This window comes from Salmo salar, chromosome 27, assembly GCF_965601325.2.
Source record: "Salmo salar chromosome 27, fSalSal1, whole genome shotgun sequence".
In the NCBI taxonomy this organism is placed as follows: domain Eukaryota; kingdom Metazoa; phylum Chordata; class Actinopteri; order Salmoniformes; family Salmonidae; genus Salmo; species Salmo salar.
Genome location: NC_138317.1, coordinates 47489898 through 47507500, shown reverse-complemented (window position 1 = coordinate 47507500; position 17603 = coordinate 47489898).

Genomic DNA, 17603 nt, shown 5'->3' with positions numbered 1-17603 from the left:
CACAGTGGTCGGTAGTCTCTATTTTGATTCCACACAGTGGTAAGTAGTCTCTACTTGATTCCACACAGTGGTAGGTAGTCTCTACTTGATTCCACACAGTGGTAGGTAGTCTCTACTTGATTCCACACAGTGGTAGGTAGTCTCTACTTGATTCCACACAGTGGTAGGTAGTCTCTACTTGCTTCCACACGAAGTGGTAGGTAGTCCTCTACTTGCTTCCACACAGTGGTAGGTAGTCTCTACTTGCTTCCACACAGTGGTAGGTAGTCTCTACTTGCTTCCACACAGTGGTAGGTAGTCTCTACTTGCTTCCACACAGTGGTAGGCAGTCTCCTACTTGGCTCTCTCAAAATCAACAACATCCCATACAGTTACGGTGATTTCAGAAATGGTTCATTCACTTTTTCCACTTTTTGTTACGTTACAGCCTTATTCTAAAATTGATTAAATAACAATGTTCCCTCATCAATCTACACACAATACCCTATAATGGCAAAGCGAAAACAGAAATACCTTATTTACATAAGTATTCAGACCCTTTGCTTATGAGACTCGAAATTGAGATCAGGTGCATCCTGTTTCCATTGATCATCCTTGAGATGTTTCTACAACTTGATTGGAGTCCACTTGTGGTAAATTCAATTGATTGGACATGATTTTTGGAAAGTCTATATACAGTGCCTTCGGAAAGTTTTCAGACCCTTGACTTTTTCCACATTTTGTTATGTTACAGCCTTATTCTAAAATTGATTACATTGTTTGTTTATTCTCATTAATACACACACAATACCCCATAATGACAAAGCAAAAACAGTCAAAAATATATATTGCCCATTTGTTAAAATTAAAAACCTGAAATATCACATATTCCGTAAATATTCAGACCCTTTACCTCAGTAATTTGTTGAAGCACCTTTGATAGCGATTACAACATTGAGTGTTCTTGGGTGTGATGCTACAAGCTTGTGTTAGCAATTTAGGTTATTCTTCAATAGCACAAACTCCAAAGCAAATTAGGGGGGAGAAAAAAAAAAGGTTTTATTCAGAAAAGAAAAATCAAGATGTTATGCTGGGAGTCAGATGTTCAGTCTCCTTGTGTTAGGAGTTGATGTTATTCTTCAATAATGGGAAGTAGATGGTAGATGTTCAGTCTCCCCCTGTCCTCAGCTTTTCCCCACTGAACAAAGGGACAGGATGACATTTATAACCCCCCCACCCTAGCCTGGGGTTGACCAATCAGAAGTCCTTGCAGTACAATTGGGCCAATGGGTCAATAACAAGTATCCTGCTCCAGACTCGATGTACAGAACGTAGCTCTGAGTTCAGGAGTGACATTCCACAGATTCTAAACAGCTGTTGAAGTGAAAACCCAACTCCTATTGACAATTCCCTATAGACCATTAGTACTCTATTTAGTTTTTAGTACTCTCGTCCTCTCGTCCTCTCAAACTCTGCGTTGTGTATTTATCTACAAAATATTATTACTCTTGGCACAGCTGTATTTGGGGAGTTTCTCCCATTCTTCACTGCAGATCATCTCAAGCTCTGTAATGTTGGATGGGGAGCATTGCTGCACAGCTATTTTCAGGTCTCTCCAGAGATATTAGATCGTGTTCAAGTCCGAGCTCTGGCTGGGCCACTCAAGGACATTCAGAGACTTGGCCCAAAGCCACTCCTGCTTTGTCTTGGCTGTTTGCTGAGGTCGTTGTCCTGTTGGAAGGTGAACCTTCGCCCCAGTCTGAGGTCCTGACCACTATAGAGCAGGTTTTCATCAAGGATCTCTCTGTACTTTTCTCCGTTCATCTTTCCCTCGATCCTGACTAGTCTCCCAGTCCCTGCCGCTGAAAAACATCCCCAAAGAATGATGCTACCACCATCATGCTTCACCGTAGGGATGGTGCCAGGATTCCTCAAGATATGATGCTCAGGCCAAGGAGTTCAATATTGGTTTCATCAGACCAGAGAATCTTGTTTCTCATGGTCTGTGAGTCCTTTAGGTGCCTTTCAGCAAACTCCAAGTGGGCTGTCATGTGCCTTTTACTGAGTAGGGGCTTCCGTCTGGGCACTCTACCATAAAGGCATGATTGGTGGAGTGCTGCAGAGATGGTTGGTTCTGGAAGGTTCTCCATCTCCACAGAGGAACTCTGGAGCTCTGTCAGAGTGGCCATTGGGTTCTTGGTCACCTCCCTGACCAAGGCCCTTCTCCCCTATTGCTCAGTTTGGCCAGGCGGCCAGCTCTAGGAAGAGTCTTGGTGGTTCTGAACTTCATCCATTTAAGAATAATGGAGGCCACTGTGTCCTTGGGGACCTTCAATGTTGCTGAATGTCTTTGGTACCCTTCCCCAGATCTGTGCCTCGACACAATCCTCTCAGATCTGAAAATTCCTTTGACCAAAAGGCTTTGTTTTTCTATCTGACATGCACTGTTAATTTTTAACATATAACATGTTTGCAAAACATTTTACAAGCCTGTTTTGCTTTGCCATTATGGGGAATTGTGTGTAAAAGTGATAAGAGGGAGAAAAAAAACCCCAATGTAATCCATTTTAGAATAAGGCTGTAACGTAACAAAATGTGGACAAGTGAAGGGGTCTGAATACTTTCCAGAACGCACTGTGCAATTGGTCCATCTATCTCTCTCTCGCTATCGCTCTCTCCCCCCCTCCCCCCATGACCAGGCAAAAGACACTTGATCCTACCAGAACTAGGTCCGGGAGAAAGTGTTTGGATCCTACCAGAACTAGGTCCAGGAGAAAGTGTTTGGGTCCTACCAGAACTAGGTCCAGGAGAAAGTGTTTGGGTCCTACCAGAACTAGGTCCAGGAGAAAGTGTTTGGATCCTACCAGAACTAGGTCCAGGAGAAAGTGTTTGGATCCTACCAGAACTAGGTCCAGGAGAAAGTGTTTGGATCCTACCAGAACTAGGTCCAGGAGAAAGTGTTTGGATCCTACCAGAACTAGGTCCAGGAGAAAGTGTTTGGATCCTACCAGAACTAGGTCCAGGAGAAAGTGTTTGGATCCTACCAGAACTAGGTCGTGGAATATTTCCTGTCATGCGTAACCTCAGCAGCCAGACGGTGCGTCTCCTAGTCTGACTTCCTGTCTGGGTCTCTAAACACAGGCAGAGAGCATCAGGGTCATTTTAATGCATAGATAATGTGTTCCTCATACCTTAAAGATAAACCTATCACATCACTTACAGTAAGACACTTAATGCTGTTAGAGCAATACTCTCTCTCTCTCTCTCTCTCTCTCTCTCTCTCTCTCTCTCTCTCTGTCTCTCTCTCTCTCTCTCTCTCTCTCTCTCTCTCTGTCTCTCTCTCTCTCTCTGTCTCTCTCTCTGTCTCTCTCTCTCTCTCTCTCTCTCTCTCTCTCTCTCTCTGTCTCTCTCTCTGTCTCTGTCTCTCCTCTCTCTCTCTCTCTCTCTCTGTCTCTCTCTCTCTCTCTCTCTCAATCTATATCTTGTTATGTGTATGTTTGTGTGTCTAAGAGGGTGTCTGAGTGTTTGTAATGTATCAGAGGGTGTCTGAGTGTGTGTTTGTATTGTCTCAGAGGGTGTCTGAGTGTTTGTATTGTCTCAGAGGGTGTCTGAGTGTTTGTAATGTCTCAGAGGGTGTCTGAGTGTTTGTATTGTCTCAGAGGGTGTCTGAGTGTGTGTTTGTATTGTCTCAGAGGGTGTCTGAGTGTTTGTAATGTATCAGAGGGTGTCTGAGTGTTTGTAATGTATCCGAGGGTGCCTGAGTGTTTGTAATGTATCAGAGGGTGTCTGAGTGTTTCTAATGTATCAGAGGGTGTCTGACTGTTTGTAATGTCCCAGAGGGTGTCTGAGTGTTTGTGTCTGAGTGCTAAATTCATAAGTATATACGGTATATTTGTTTTGTGTGTTAATCCTAATTAGGTTATCCCTAAACGTTGAGTCCAATGATGTATGCAAACCCTGTATTGTTGATGCTATGTATTAGCCATAGCTTCATAGTCACCGGTCGGCCATATTGGCTCTCCCCAGGTGGAGCAGTCCTCCAGAGGAATTAATGGAATTCTACAGTATTTCAATAACATTTTTAATGGACAAAAAAAATGCATATATTTAATAATTGTTGTCGTTGTAGTGAGGACTGTAACATTAGTGATCAACAAGGAATATTTTTTAAAGTATTTTTTAATTGTATGTTTAGCATTATACTGTATAATTTGAAAGTATATATATATAGAAATATTATAAAAGTAAGCATTTTGGTGTCAGTAATAGAATTAATGCGGCAAAGCAAATGTACACATTAGTAAATGTATTTCTGTAGCTACCACAATACATTTTTCAACAGTGAGGGAGTGCCAAGATGGAGGTGCAGAGATTTCAACACAGCGCCCCCAAAATTCATCTAGTGTATAAATAAATCATTAGTTGAGTCAGAAGTAGAACTAACCTCTGTTCTAGTGATGTCATCAACACTGACATTAACACTACTCTCAACTCTGCAGCCATGTCTCTCTCTCTCTCTCTCTCTCTCTCTCTCTCTCTCTCTCTCTCTCTCTCTCTCTCTCTCTCTCTCTCTCTCTCTCTCTCTCTCTCTCTCTCTCTCTGTGCCTCTCTCTCTGTGCCTCTCTCTCTCTCTCTCTCTCTCTCTCTCTCTCTCTCTCTCTCTCTCTCCTCTCTCTCTCTCTCTCTCTCTCTCGCTCTCTCTCTCTCTCTCTCTCTCTCTCTCTCTCTCTCTCTCTCTCTCTCTCTCTCTCTCTCTCTCTCTCTCTCTCGGACTTTTCTTCCTGTTCTGCATGTCTTTTCCCCCACCTCTCTGTCTGACTTTATTTGTCTGATTATTTGTGTCTCCCCCATTGGTCACTGCCACAGAAACAGTAGTCCTCACCACTTCTCTGTGAGTGATGAATGCAGTACAGTGAGCGGTATCTAAGGTCTGGGATGAATGGGGTACAGATATGTGGCCATTTTAGATTTCTCATCTGTCATCTTGTCACCTGTGTAGAGTGCTGTAGGGGTTGGCATGACGCTGTTAGTATAGTATTTAACAGGTACCAGAGTGATATGACGCTGTTAGTATAGTATTTAACAGGTACCAGAGTGATATGACGCTGTTAGTATAGTATTTAACAGGTACCAGAGTGATATGACGCTGTTAGTATAGTATTTAACAGGTACCAGAGTGATATGACGCTGTTAGTATAGTATTTAACAGGTACCAGAGTGATATGACGCTGTTAGTATAGTATTTAACAGGAGTGATATGACGCTGTTAGTATAGTATTTAACAGGTACCAGAGTGATATGACGCTGTTAGTATAGTTTTTAACAGGAGTGATATGACGCTGTTAGTATAGTATTTAACAGGAGTGATATGACGCTGTTAGTATAGTATTTAACAGGAGTGATATGACGCTGTTAGTATAGTATTTAACAGGAGTGATATGACGCTGTTAGTATAGTATTTAACAGGAGTGATATGACGCTGTTAGTATAGTATTTAACAGGTACCAGAGTGATATGACGCTGTTAGTATAGTATTTAACAGGAGTGATATGACGCTGTTAGTATAGTATTTAACAGGAGTGATATGACGCTGTTAGTATAGTATTTAACAGGAGTGATATGACGCTGTTAGTATAGTATTTAACAGGAGTGATATGACGCTGTTAGTATAGTATTTAACAGGTACCAGAGTGATATGACGCTGTTAGTATAGTATTTAACAGGAGTGATATGACGCTGTTAGTATAGTATTTAACAGGAGTGATATGACGCTGTTAGTATAGTATTTAACAGGAGTGATATGACGCTGTTAGTCTGGTATCTGGTATTGGTATTCGTTTTCCCATCTTTTATATTAGAACGTCTGTAAGTTTTATGTGCTTGAATGAAGAAGAATCCTTTTGTTTGTAATTTTGCAATCTGAAGTGCCACACTGCCACCATCTCTATGTGCAGTAAAGCCTGCGGTGAGTCTGTGTCTGAAATAGCCCCTCTCTCGTTAGGGCAGCGGTCATCTTCATTGGATGAAATAGAGAAAATATGCCACTACATTAGTAAAAAAACTCAGCCGAAGGAAAGCTCCGCTACTCATGCTGGACAGGACCGGAAGGACAGGACCGGGAAGACAGGACCAGGAGGACAGGACCGGAAGGACAGGACCGGGAAGACAGGACCGGGAAGGAGAAGGCTCGACGGCAATCAGCCATGGAGGCAATGGAACTGAAAGCAAAAAATAGCAGTGTCAGATGCTAAATGAAAGGTCCTGGAGAGCATTCAAATGGATTCACAATTCTCTGTAGGAGCCAACGGAGATGGAATGAATGTTTACCTGATGAAGGAAAATCCCGGGGCATTTATGGAAGATGAACTACACCTGTAACATCACCTTGTGGATTTCATAAAGTTAGGTGCTGTGCCAAAAAACCCCACTGCAAAGGGCCTTAGGACTTACCGTCAACAGTCCATTTTCAAACCAGCAATAGAAAGAGCTTCACCACTACCAGAACAAAGGTCCAATCACCATGACAACCACTGTCATGCAAAGACAGAATGAGAAAGCTGACCTGCTCATAGTACAACAAAAACAGGCTACACTCCCAGCTAGGGAGATACCAACATTTGAAGGTAATCCTTTGGATGGCATAGAGGCCAAGACAAGTAGCAGTGAGGACAGGCTCTACTACCTCGAGCAATTCACTTCCGGTCAGCCTAGGGATCTGGTCAGAAGCTGTCTTCATATGGGTGCGCAAAAGGGGCTTTACTGAGGCTAAGAGATTGCTGGAGGAGCACTTTGGCAATGAAATAAAAGCCACCACTGCTTTCATGGAAAAGACTCTGAATTGGAATCCTGTTAAGGCTGAGGATGGAAAAGCACTGTGTAGCTATGCGCTCTATCAGGCGAGGCTCTTACGATACTATGCAAGACCTGGAATGCATGGAACAGCTCAACCTTCCCTCCAATTTGATGCTGATTGTATCCAAACTTCCATACAAACTAAGAGAGAGAGATGGAGGTCAACGGCATTTGATGTTGTAGAGAGAAGCAAGCATAGAGACAAATTCCGTGCACTTGTGAGCTTCATGGAGAGACAGGCCAAGGTCATTGAAGATCCATTGTTTGGCGATATTTAAGACCCAGTTTCCAGCCCAAAAATGAAGACCATAGCAGACTCCAGATGGAGTAAATCAAAGAGCAAATGAAGCAGCTTTGCTACATCAGTGGCAGTTATGGATGACAAAGCTGAAAGCCCTTCAACGGAAATGACATCCAAAGAGAAAAAGCAAAGCAGCAACGTACCCGAGGCCCTCAAAATGCTCAGGACCATGTATGTACTGTGATGGTAAGCATCTTTGGTTGAGTGTAAGCGAGTCAAAGTACAGTCACATGTTCCTGAGAATCAATGTCCTCTGCTTTGGTTGTTTGACTAAAGATCACAGAGACTGCAAGAAAATAATGACCTGCCTAAGCTGTAACGGAAGGCACCCCACCATTCTACATATGGAAGGAAAAGAGAGATCTTTATTTCAGAAGGCAGTGCGGTCAGACTCTCAAAGGTCAGAAGGGGATAGAGTAGCAGCCAAGCAAGAAGAAACTTGTGTCAGCAGTGCTCGCGTGTCATTGTGAGATGGTAAACGAGCTGGGGCCGGTAGGGATAGCACATTGGCACCTGTTCAAGTGAAGGTCGCAAAGGGAACCAAAACCGTGTTCACCTACGCTTTCCGGCAGGTAGCCTAGTGGTTAGAGCATTGGGCCAGTAACTGAAAGGTTGCTAGATCAAATCTCCTAGTTGACAAGGTATAAATATGTCATGTTGCCCCTGCACAAGGCAGTTATCCCACTGTTCCTAGGCCGTCATTGAAAATAAGAATTTGTTCTTAACTGACTTGCCTAGTTAAAAATGATTATTATTATTTTTTTTTAATCCTGTTAGCTCAGCGATGTTTTGTGCAACAGCAACACCTTTTTGGAACACAAAATCCCAGTGACAAGAGACAACATCCCCACTCAGAGAGATTTCCAAAGGTGGCATCATCTAAAGGAAATCCAACTGAATGAGATTGACACTGACATTGAGTTACCGATCGGAGTCAATGCCCCAAAGGTGGTAGAACCCTGGCAGATCATTAATGGTGAAGGAAACGGACCGTATGCGGTAAGGACAGTATTAGGATGGGTGGTCAATGGTCCACTTAACCCCTGTACTGCTATTAATGAATTATGGATGTACTACAGTGACTACCAATCGCATATCCATTGTTAAATTGGAGAATCTGATTGTCAACAACAATGAAGGAGTATATATGCCACACCAAGGGATTCAGTCATGTGGCGTTTGACTGTGGTGCATCGTCTTTCAAATCCCTTAAACCACGAACTGCTTCAATGCCCAGACTACGCAAACACACATCATAGGTGTCTCGCTCAAGTTCCGTCAAGAACACATTGCCATTATGACAGACATCGAAGGGATGTTCCACCAGGTACGTGTGCAGGACAACGGCGTGGACTTCTTGCACTTCCTGTGGTGGCCAGAGGGTGATACTAGCAAAGAATTGGAGGATGACCCGAATGACAGTCCATCTTTTTAGAGTTGTATCCTCACCAAGCTGTAAACACTTTGCACTAGGAGGATAACTGTCAGAAAAAAAATGATAAGGAGGTTAACGATACTGTTCTGTATAACTTCTATTTTGATGACTGTCTCAAGTCAGTGAGCACAGAACAGCAAGCAGATGTCAGGGATCTCAAGCTCTCAAGGTGGATTTAAGTTGACCAAATGGGTCAGTAACAGTCGTGCTGTATTAGTCTCCCTCCCTGATGAACATAAAGCCAAGCAGGTAAAGGAACTGGATCTCAGAGAAAAGCTACCATTCGAACGAGCGCTTGGCATCCAATGGAACATTGAGAATGACCTATTCACCTACCGAGTCATGATCAAGGGCCGACCAGCTACCAGAAGAGGTATCGTTCTCAACTGTAAGCTCAGTCTACGATCGACTAGGTTTTCCTTACTACCTTTATTCTGAAGGCCAATCAGATCCTCCAAGAGCTCTGCAAGATCAAGTGTGGCTGGGATGAGCCCATTCCAGAGGAACTCTGCAAACCGTGGCAAAGATGGCTCTCAGAGGTTTCCAGATTCCAGGTGAATAGCTGCATGAAGCCAGGAAAACTTTGGTCCAGTTAAAACTGCTTAGATGCATCACTTCTGAGACACAGTATTAATGATGAACACATCCTTGGAATAGCAGAACAGCATAACGATCCGGACGGCCCTTGCTGTGCCTGGTGAGCAGTTGGTCAAGATCTGTTGTCAGATGTATGTTGAGGAGGAGGAGGAGGAGTTCCAGAGCTCACAGGTGTGCCTGGCATGGATTGTGACTCCATCTCGTTCCTCGCCCTCTTCAACGCGTCATTCTCCACCTGACTCTCCGCCAATAGCACCTGACTCTGGACCAATGCATCAGCTGTTGCCCGTATCTCTGCCCTCAGATAATGTTTCTCTTTCTGCTGGTCTGCCTTCAATGATTCGATCTCCGTCTTCAAAGTTTGAACCTGATCCATGAAACACCTTCATCAGATGAGCAGAATGGTACCACCAAGAGCCCCCATCGATTACAGTGGCCTATGATAGAAACAGTAGATCAATTAAGATTTAAAAGTGACTCCAACACACAAATGCTGCATACACATTTTAGGAATCTAGCAAAACTAACTTTCTTGGCAACGATGTGTTTTTTTGGTTGCGGCCCGTTGTCCAGCCCGTTGTCCACTGATCTCCACGGATGGTTGTCAGCATGTTTGTATGCTCTGCAAAAACACATTCATGTTCATTTTAGTTCATTAATAGTTAATTAATTAAAAATACAATATTTTTTATTTATTTTTATTTTTATTGAACCTTCATTTAATTATCGATTTTATTACACAGTTTGCCTACACATTGGTAGGCTATATACATTATGCTTTAAAGTAAATACACTGAAATAAAATGACGACATTAAGAACATACAGCTGGCGGGTTATACACTCTATCGGCAGGATAGAACAGCAGCCTCTGGTAAGACACGGGGCAGGGCCCTATGCATATATGTAACCAACAGCTGGTGAACAATATCTAAGGAAGTCTCAAGGTATTGCTCGCCTGAAGCAATACCCTGAAGTATCTCATGATAAGCTGTAGACCACACTATCTACCTAGAGCGTTTTCATCTGTATTTTTCATAGCTGTCTACATACCACCACAGACAGATGCTGGCACTAAAACCAAACTCAATGAGCTGTACACCGCCATATACCACTATAAACAAACAGGAAAAATGCTCATCCAGAGACGGCGCTCCTAGTGGATGGTGACTTTAACCTGTTAGGGCTAGGGGGCAGTATTGACACGCTGGAGAAAAAACATACCCGATTTAATCTGTTTACCACTCCTACCCAGTAACTAGAATATGCATATACTTATTACATATGGATAGAAAACACCCTAAAGTTTCTAAAACTGTTTGAATGGTGTCTGTGAGTATAACAGAACTCAAATGGCAGGTCAAAACCTGAGAGATTCCTTTACAGGAAGTGGCCTGTCTGACCATTTCTTGAACTTCTTTTCCATCTCTATCTTTTACTAAGGATCTCTGCTCTAACGTGACACTTCCCACGTCTTCCATAGGCGCTCAGAGCCCGGTAAAAAACAGAATGTCGTCATTCCAGCCCCAGGCTGAAACACATTATCGCCTTTCTCAAGTGGCCGATCAAGGGACTCTGGGCTTATGCGCGTGACCCGACCGCCCCCGCCTTTGTGATTTTTTCCTCTGTTTGCCGAAAGGAGATTCCCTGTCGGAATATTATCGCTTTTCTACGAGAAAAATGGCGTAAAAATTGATTTTAAACAGCGGTTGACATGCTTCGAAGTACGGTAATGGAATATTTAGAATTTTATTGTCACGAATTGCGCCATGCGCGCGACACTTCTTTACCATTTCGGATAGTGTCTGGAACGCACGAACAAAACGCCGCTATTCGGATATAACGATGGATTATTTTGGACCAAACCAACATTTGTTATTGAAGTAGCAGACCTGGGAGTGCATTCTGACGAAGACAACAAAAGGTAATCAAACTTTTATAATAGTAAATATGATTATGGTGAGTGCTAAACTTGCCGGGTGTCTAAATAGCGAGCCCGTGATGCCTGGGCTATGTACTTAGAATATTGCAAAATGTGCTTTCACCAAAAAGCTATTTTAAAATCGGACATATCGAGTGCATAGAGGAGGTCTGTATCTATAATTCTTAAAATAATTGTTATGCTTTTTGTGAACGTTTATCGTGAGTAATTTAGTAAAATGTTAGCGAATTCCCCGGAAGTTTGCGGGGGGTATGCTAGTTCTGAACGTCACATGCTAATGTAAAAAGCTGATTTTTGATATAAATATGAACTTCATTGAACAAAACATGCATGTATTGTATACATGCATGTATTGTATAACATAATGTCCTAGGGTTGTCATCTGATGAAGATCATCAAAGGTGAGTGCTGCATTTAGCTGTCTTCTGGGTTTTGGTGACATTATATGCTGGCTTGAAAAATGGGTGTCTGATTATTTCTGGCTTGGTACTCTGCTGACATAATCTAATGTTTTGCTTTCGTTGTAAAGCCTTTTTGAAATCGGACAGTGTGGTTAGATTAACGAGAGTCTTGTCTTTAAATAGCTGTAAAATAGTCATATGTTTGAGAAATTGAAGTAATAGGATTTTTAAGGTTTTGAAAATCGCGCCACAGGCTGCAAGTGGCTGTTACGTAGGTGGGACGCAAGCGTCCCACCTAGCCCATAGAGGTTAATGCAGGGAATCTTAAATCAGTTTTACCTCATTTCTATCAGCATGTGCAACCAAAGGGGAAAAAAATTCTAGACCACCTTTACTCCACAGACAGAGACGCGTACAAAGCTCTCCCTTGCCCTCCATTGGGCAAATCTGACCATAATTCTATTCTGATTCCTGCTTACAAGCAAACATTTAAGCAGGAAGCACCAGTGATACAGTCTATCAAAAAGTGGTCAGCTGAAGCAGATGCTAAACTACAGGACTGTTTTGCTATCACAGACTGGAATATGTTCTGAGATTCTTCCGATGAAATTGAGGAGTATAACAGCTCAGTCACTGGCTTTATCAATAAGTGCATCGAGGACGTCGTCCCCACAGTGACTGTACGTGCATAACCCAACCAGAAACCATGGATTACAACATCCACACTGAGCTAAAGGGTAGAACTGCCACTTTCAAGGAGCGGGACTCTAACCCGGAAGTTCATAAGAAATCCTGCTATGCCCTCCGAAAACCATCAAACAATCAAAGCGTCAGTACAGGACTAAGATCGAATTGTACTAAACTGGCTCTGATGCTCGTCTGATGTGGAAGGGCTTGAAAACTATTACAGCCTACCAGACGAGCTAAATAACTTCTATGCTCGCTTCGAGGCAAGTAACACTGAAACATACATGAGAGCATCAGCTGTTCAGGATGACTGTGTGATCACGCTCTCCGAAGCTGATGTGAGTAAGACCTTTAAACAGGTCAACATTCACAAGGCCGCGGGGCCAGATGGATTACCAGGACGTGTACTCCGAGCATGCACTGACCAACAGGCAAGTGTCTTCACTGATATTTTCAACCTCTCCCTGTCTGAGTCTGTAACACCAGAATGTTTTAACCTCTTGGGGCTAGGTGGGACGCTAGCGTGCCACCCGTGGTGCACTCCATCAACAGCAGGTGCATTTCAAGAGCGGCAAATTTGAATCCAAATAAATGTCAAAATTCAAATTTTTCAAAAATACAACTATGTTACACCATTTGAAAGATAAACATCTCCTTAATCTAACCACGTTTTACGATTTCAAAAAGGTTTTACGGCGAAAGCATAAATTTAGAGTATGTTAGGACAGTACATTTACAAGAGTTGTGTGTAATGTTTTGTCAAGTCAAAGACAGGGTCACCAAAACCATAAAACCAGCTAAAATGATACACTAACCTTTTACAATCTCCATCAGATGACACTCCTAGGACATTATGTTAGACAATGCATGCATTTTTAGTTCTATCAAGTTCATATTTATATACAAAAACAGCGTTTTACTATGGCATTGATGTTGAGGAAATCGTTTCCCTCCAATAACCGGCAGTCAAGTCAGCGTCACAAATTAAATAATTAAAATTAGAAAACATTGGTAAAATATTATATTGTCATTTAAAGAATTATAGATTTACATCTTTTGAACGCAATCAACTTGCCAGATTTAAAAATAACCTTACTGGGAAATCACACTTTGCAATAATCTGAGCACTGTGCCCAGAAAAATACGCGTTGCGATACAGACTAGACGTCATGTTGGGGAGATCTAAAATCGAAAATACTATGTAAATAATCCATTACCTTTGATTCTCTTCATCAGATGTCACTTCCAGGTATCACAGGTCCATAACGAATGTAGTTTTGTTCAAAAAAGCTCATCATTTATGTCCAAAAATCTCCGTCTCGTTAGCACATGATGTAAGCCAGCCGGACTTCTCGTCATGAACGAGGGGAAAAAATATATTTCCGTTCATTCAAACATGTCAAACGTTGTATAGCATAAATCATTAGGGCCTTTTTTAACCAGAACATGAATAATATTCAAGGTGGACGAATGCATAGCCTTTTATAACGTATTGGAACGAGGGTACCCAACATGAAGTAGCGCGCCAGGTGTCTAATGGGACATCACCGTTCCATGGCTCTTGTTCGGTCAGATCTCCCTCCAGAAGACTCAAAACACTTTGTAAAGGCTGGTGACATCTAGTGGAAGCAATAGGAAGTGCCAAAATATTCCTAAACCCCTGTGTTTTTCAATGGGATAGGTTTGAAGTCAATACAACACATCAGGTATCCACTTCCTGTCAGAAAATGTCTCAGGGTTTTGCCTGCCAAATGAGTTCTGTTATACTCACAGACACCATTCAAACAGTTTTGGAAACTTTAGAGTGTTTTCTATCCATATATAATAAGTATATGCATATTCTAGTTACTGGGTAGGATTAGTAACCAGATTAAATCGGGTACATTTTTTTTATCCAGACGTGCAAATGCTGCCCCCTAGACCCAACAGGTTAAGCAGACCACAATAGTGCCTGTGCCCAAGAACACTAAGGTAACCTGCCTTTATGACTACTGACTCGTAGCACTCACGTCTGTAGCCATGAAATGAGGCTGGTCATGGCTCACATTAACACCATGATCCCAGTAACCCTAGACCAACTCTAATTTCATTACCGCGTCAACAGATCCACAGATGATGCAATCTCTATTGCACTCCACACTGCCCTTTCACACCTGGACAAAAGGAACAACCATGTGAGAATGCTGTTCATTGACTACAACTATGGGTTCAACACCGTAGTGCCCTCAAAGCTCATCAATAAGCTAAGGACCCTGGAACTAAACACCTCCCTGTAAAATTGGATCCTGGACTTCCTGCTTGGCCGCCCCCAGGTTATAAGGGAAGACCCCTATGAAATGGACAAAAATGAATGGCAACTTATTGGCATTGGGCGAACCATATACACAATCGCAAATACCACTCAAATGGATGGCATTTCATCAAAACCATATGGCAAGCGGAACATGGCAACTGTCAAACCCCAAAGATGGAGAGCTCGCTCCACCGTAGAATTTCATATGGCAAATGGTCACTTTTTTTTGTCAATTATACATATGTAGTAACAGTATAAACATACATTTCTCTTATTTTATTGAGTTTGTCCATAAGGCCTATGTTTTGTCCATTTGCAATATAGGATCATAGGAAGTCGGCTTCCGAACCCAAAAGTCAGTAAACCATGTCCAAATGGCATAAGAAATGTCCAAATGGCATTTATACTGACCACATGATATATATATATCAACAGAGAAGGTCTATTTGTCATGTTTGATCTTGGAAGTCATAGGAAGTAAGAATTTCTCATTGATGTTTATTTCAGCCTGTCCATTTGGTGATGGAAAATCCCTCATTAAATACATTGGAAATGGACAAATGTAAAGTATTGGATGGGCCCTGGTGGGGGGTGATCCCTACCCAACCGTGGACCCCTTGCACCCCACTAAAGGCATTAAAAACCATTAAAGAAATGTGCTCCTTGTAACCCGTTCAAATTACCAGGTGCACGGCTGTCAATTTGCAATGTCTTACAATGGGCATTTACCATCACAAATTGGACATGCTCTAATATACTGCAAAAATGTCCACTTGACTGGCCCGTTGAACTAAGGGTATTGTGATGGACGATGACAGTGGTTAAGGGTATTGTGATAGACGAGGACAGTGGTTAAGGGTATTGTGATGGACAATGACAGTGGTTAAGGGTATTGTGATGGACGATGACAGTGGTTAAGGGTATTGTAATGGACGAGGACAGTGGTTAAGGGTATTGTGATGGATGAGGACAGTGGTTAAGGGTGTTGTGACAGATGAGGACAGTGGTTAAGGGTATTGTGACGGATGAGGACAGTGGTTCAGGGTATTGTGATGGATGATGACAGTGGTTAAGGGTATTGTGACGGACGAGGACAGTGGTTAAGGGTATTGTGACGGACGATGACAGTGGTTAAGGGTATTGTGACGGATGAGGACAGTGGTTAAGGGTATTGTGATGGATGAGGACAGTGGTTAAGGGTATTGTGACGGACGAGGACAGTGGTTAAGGGTATTGTGATGGATGAGGACAGTGGTTCAGGGTATTGTGATGGATGAGGACAGTGGTTAAGGGTATTGTGATGGACGAGGACAGTGGTTAAGGGTATTGTGATGGATGAGGACAGTGGTTAAGGGTATTGTGATGGACGAGGACAGTGGTTAAGGACGAATTCGTCCCACCTACGTAACAGCCAGTGTAATCCCGTGGTTTGTTATTCAAATTCCTCAAAAATGCAAAAACTTCAATTTTTCAAACATATGACTATTTTACACCATTTTAAAGACAAGACTCTCGTTAATCTAACCACACTGTCCGATTTCAAAAAGGCTTTACAACGAAAGCAAAACATTAGATTATGTCAGCAGAGTACCCAGCCAGAAATAATCAGACACCCATTTTTCAAGCTAGTATATAATGTCACATAAACCCAAACCACAGCTAAATGCAGCACTAACCTTTGATGATCTTCATCAGATGACAACCCTAGGACATTATGTTATACAATACATGCATGTTTTGTTCAATCAAGTTCATATTTATATCAAAAACCAGCTTTTTACATTAGCATGTGACTAGCATGTGACTAGCATTCCCACCGAACACTGCCGGTGAATTTACTAAATTACTCACGATAAACGTTCACAAAAAGCATAACAATTATTTAAAGAATTATAGATACAGAACTCCTCTATGCACTCGATATGTCCGATTTTAAAATAGCTTTTCGGTGAAAGCACATTTTGCAATATTCTCAGTAGATAGCCCGGCATCACAGGGCTAGCTATTTAGACACCCAGCTAATTTAGCACTCACCAAAGTCAGATTTACTATAAGAAAAATGTTATTACCTTTGCTGTCTTCGTCAGAATGCACTCCCAGGACTTCTACTTCAATAACAAATGTTGGTTTGGTTCAAAATAATCCATAGTTATATCCAAACAGCGGCGTTTTGTTCGTGCGTTCAAGACACTATCCGAAAGGGTAAATAAGGGTGACGAGCATGGAGCAATTCGTGACAAAAAATGTCTAAATATTCCATTACCGTACTTCGAAGCATGTCAACCGCTGTTTAAAATCAATTTTTATGCCATTTTTCTCATAAAAAAGCGATAATATTCCGACCGGGAATCTGCGTTTAGGTAGAGCAAAGATCCTCAGTCTTCAATAAAAAGAGCCAAGATGAAACACAACTTGTCAGACAGGCCACTTCCTGCATGGAATCTTCTCAGGTTTTGGCCTGCCATTTGAGTTCTGTTATACTCACAGACACCATTCAAACAGTTTTAGAAACTTTAGGGTGTTTTCTATCCAAAGCCAATAATTATATGCATATTCTAGTTACTGGGCAGGAGTAGTAACCAGATTAAATCGGGTACGTTTTTTATCCGGCCGTGTCAATACTGCCCCCTAGCCCTAACAGGTTAAGCATGTCCCAGTTTAGGTCACCTGGTAGCACGAGCTCTGAAGATAGATGGGGGGCAATCAGTTCACATATGGTGTCCAGAGCACAGCTGGGGGCAGAGGGTGGTCTATAGCAGGCGGCAACGGTGAGAGATGGATTTTTAAAAGTAGAAGTTCAAATTGTTTGGGTACAGACCTGGATAGTAGGACAGAACTCTGCAGGCTATCTCTGCAGTAGATTGCAACACCGCCCCCTTTGGCCGTTCTATCTTGTCTGAAAACGTTGTAGTTAGGGATGAAGATTTAAGAGTTTTTGGTGGACTTCCTAAGCCAGGATTCAGACACGGCTAGGACATTCGGGTTGGCAGAGTGTGCTAAAGCAGTGAATAAAACAAACTTAGGGAGGAGGCTTCTAATGTTAACATGCATGAAACCAAGGCTATTACGGTTACAGAAGTCATCAAAAGAGAGCGCCTGGGGAGTAGGAGTGGAGCCA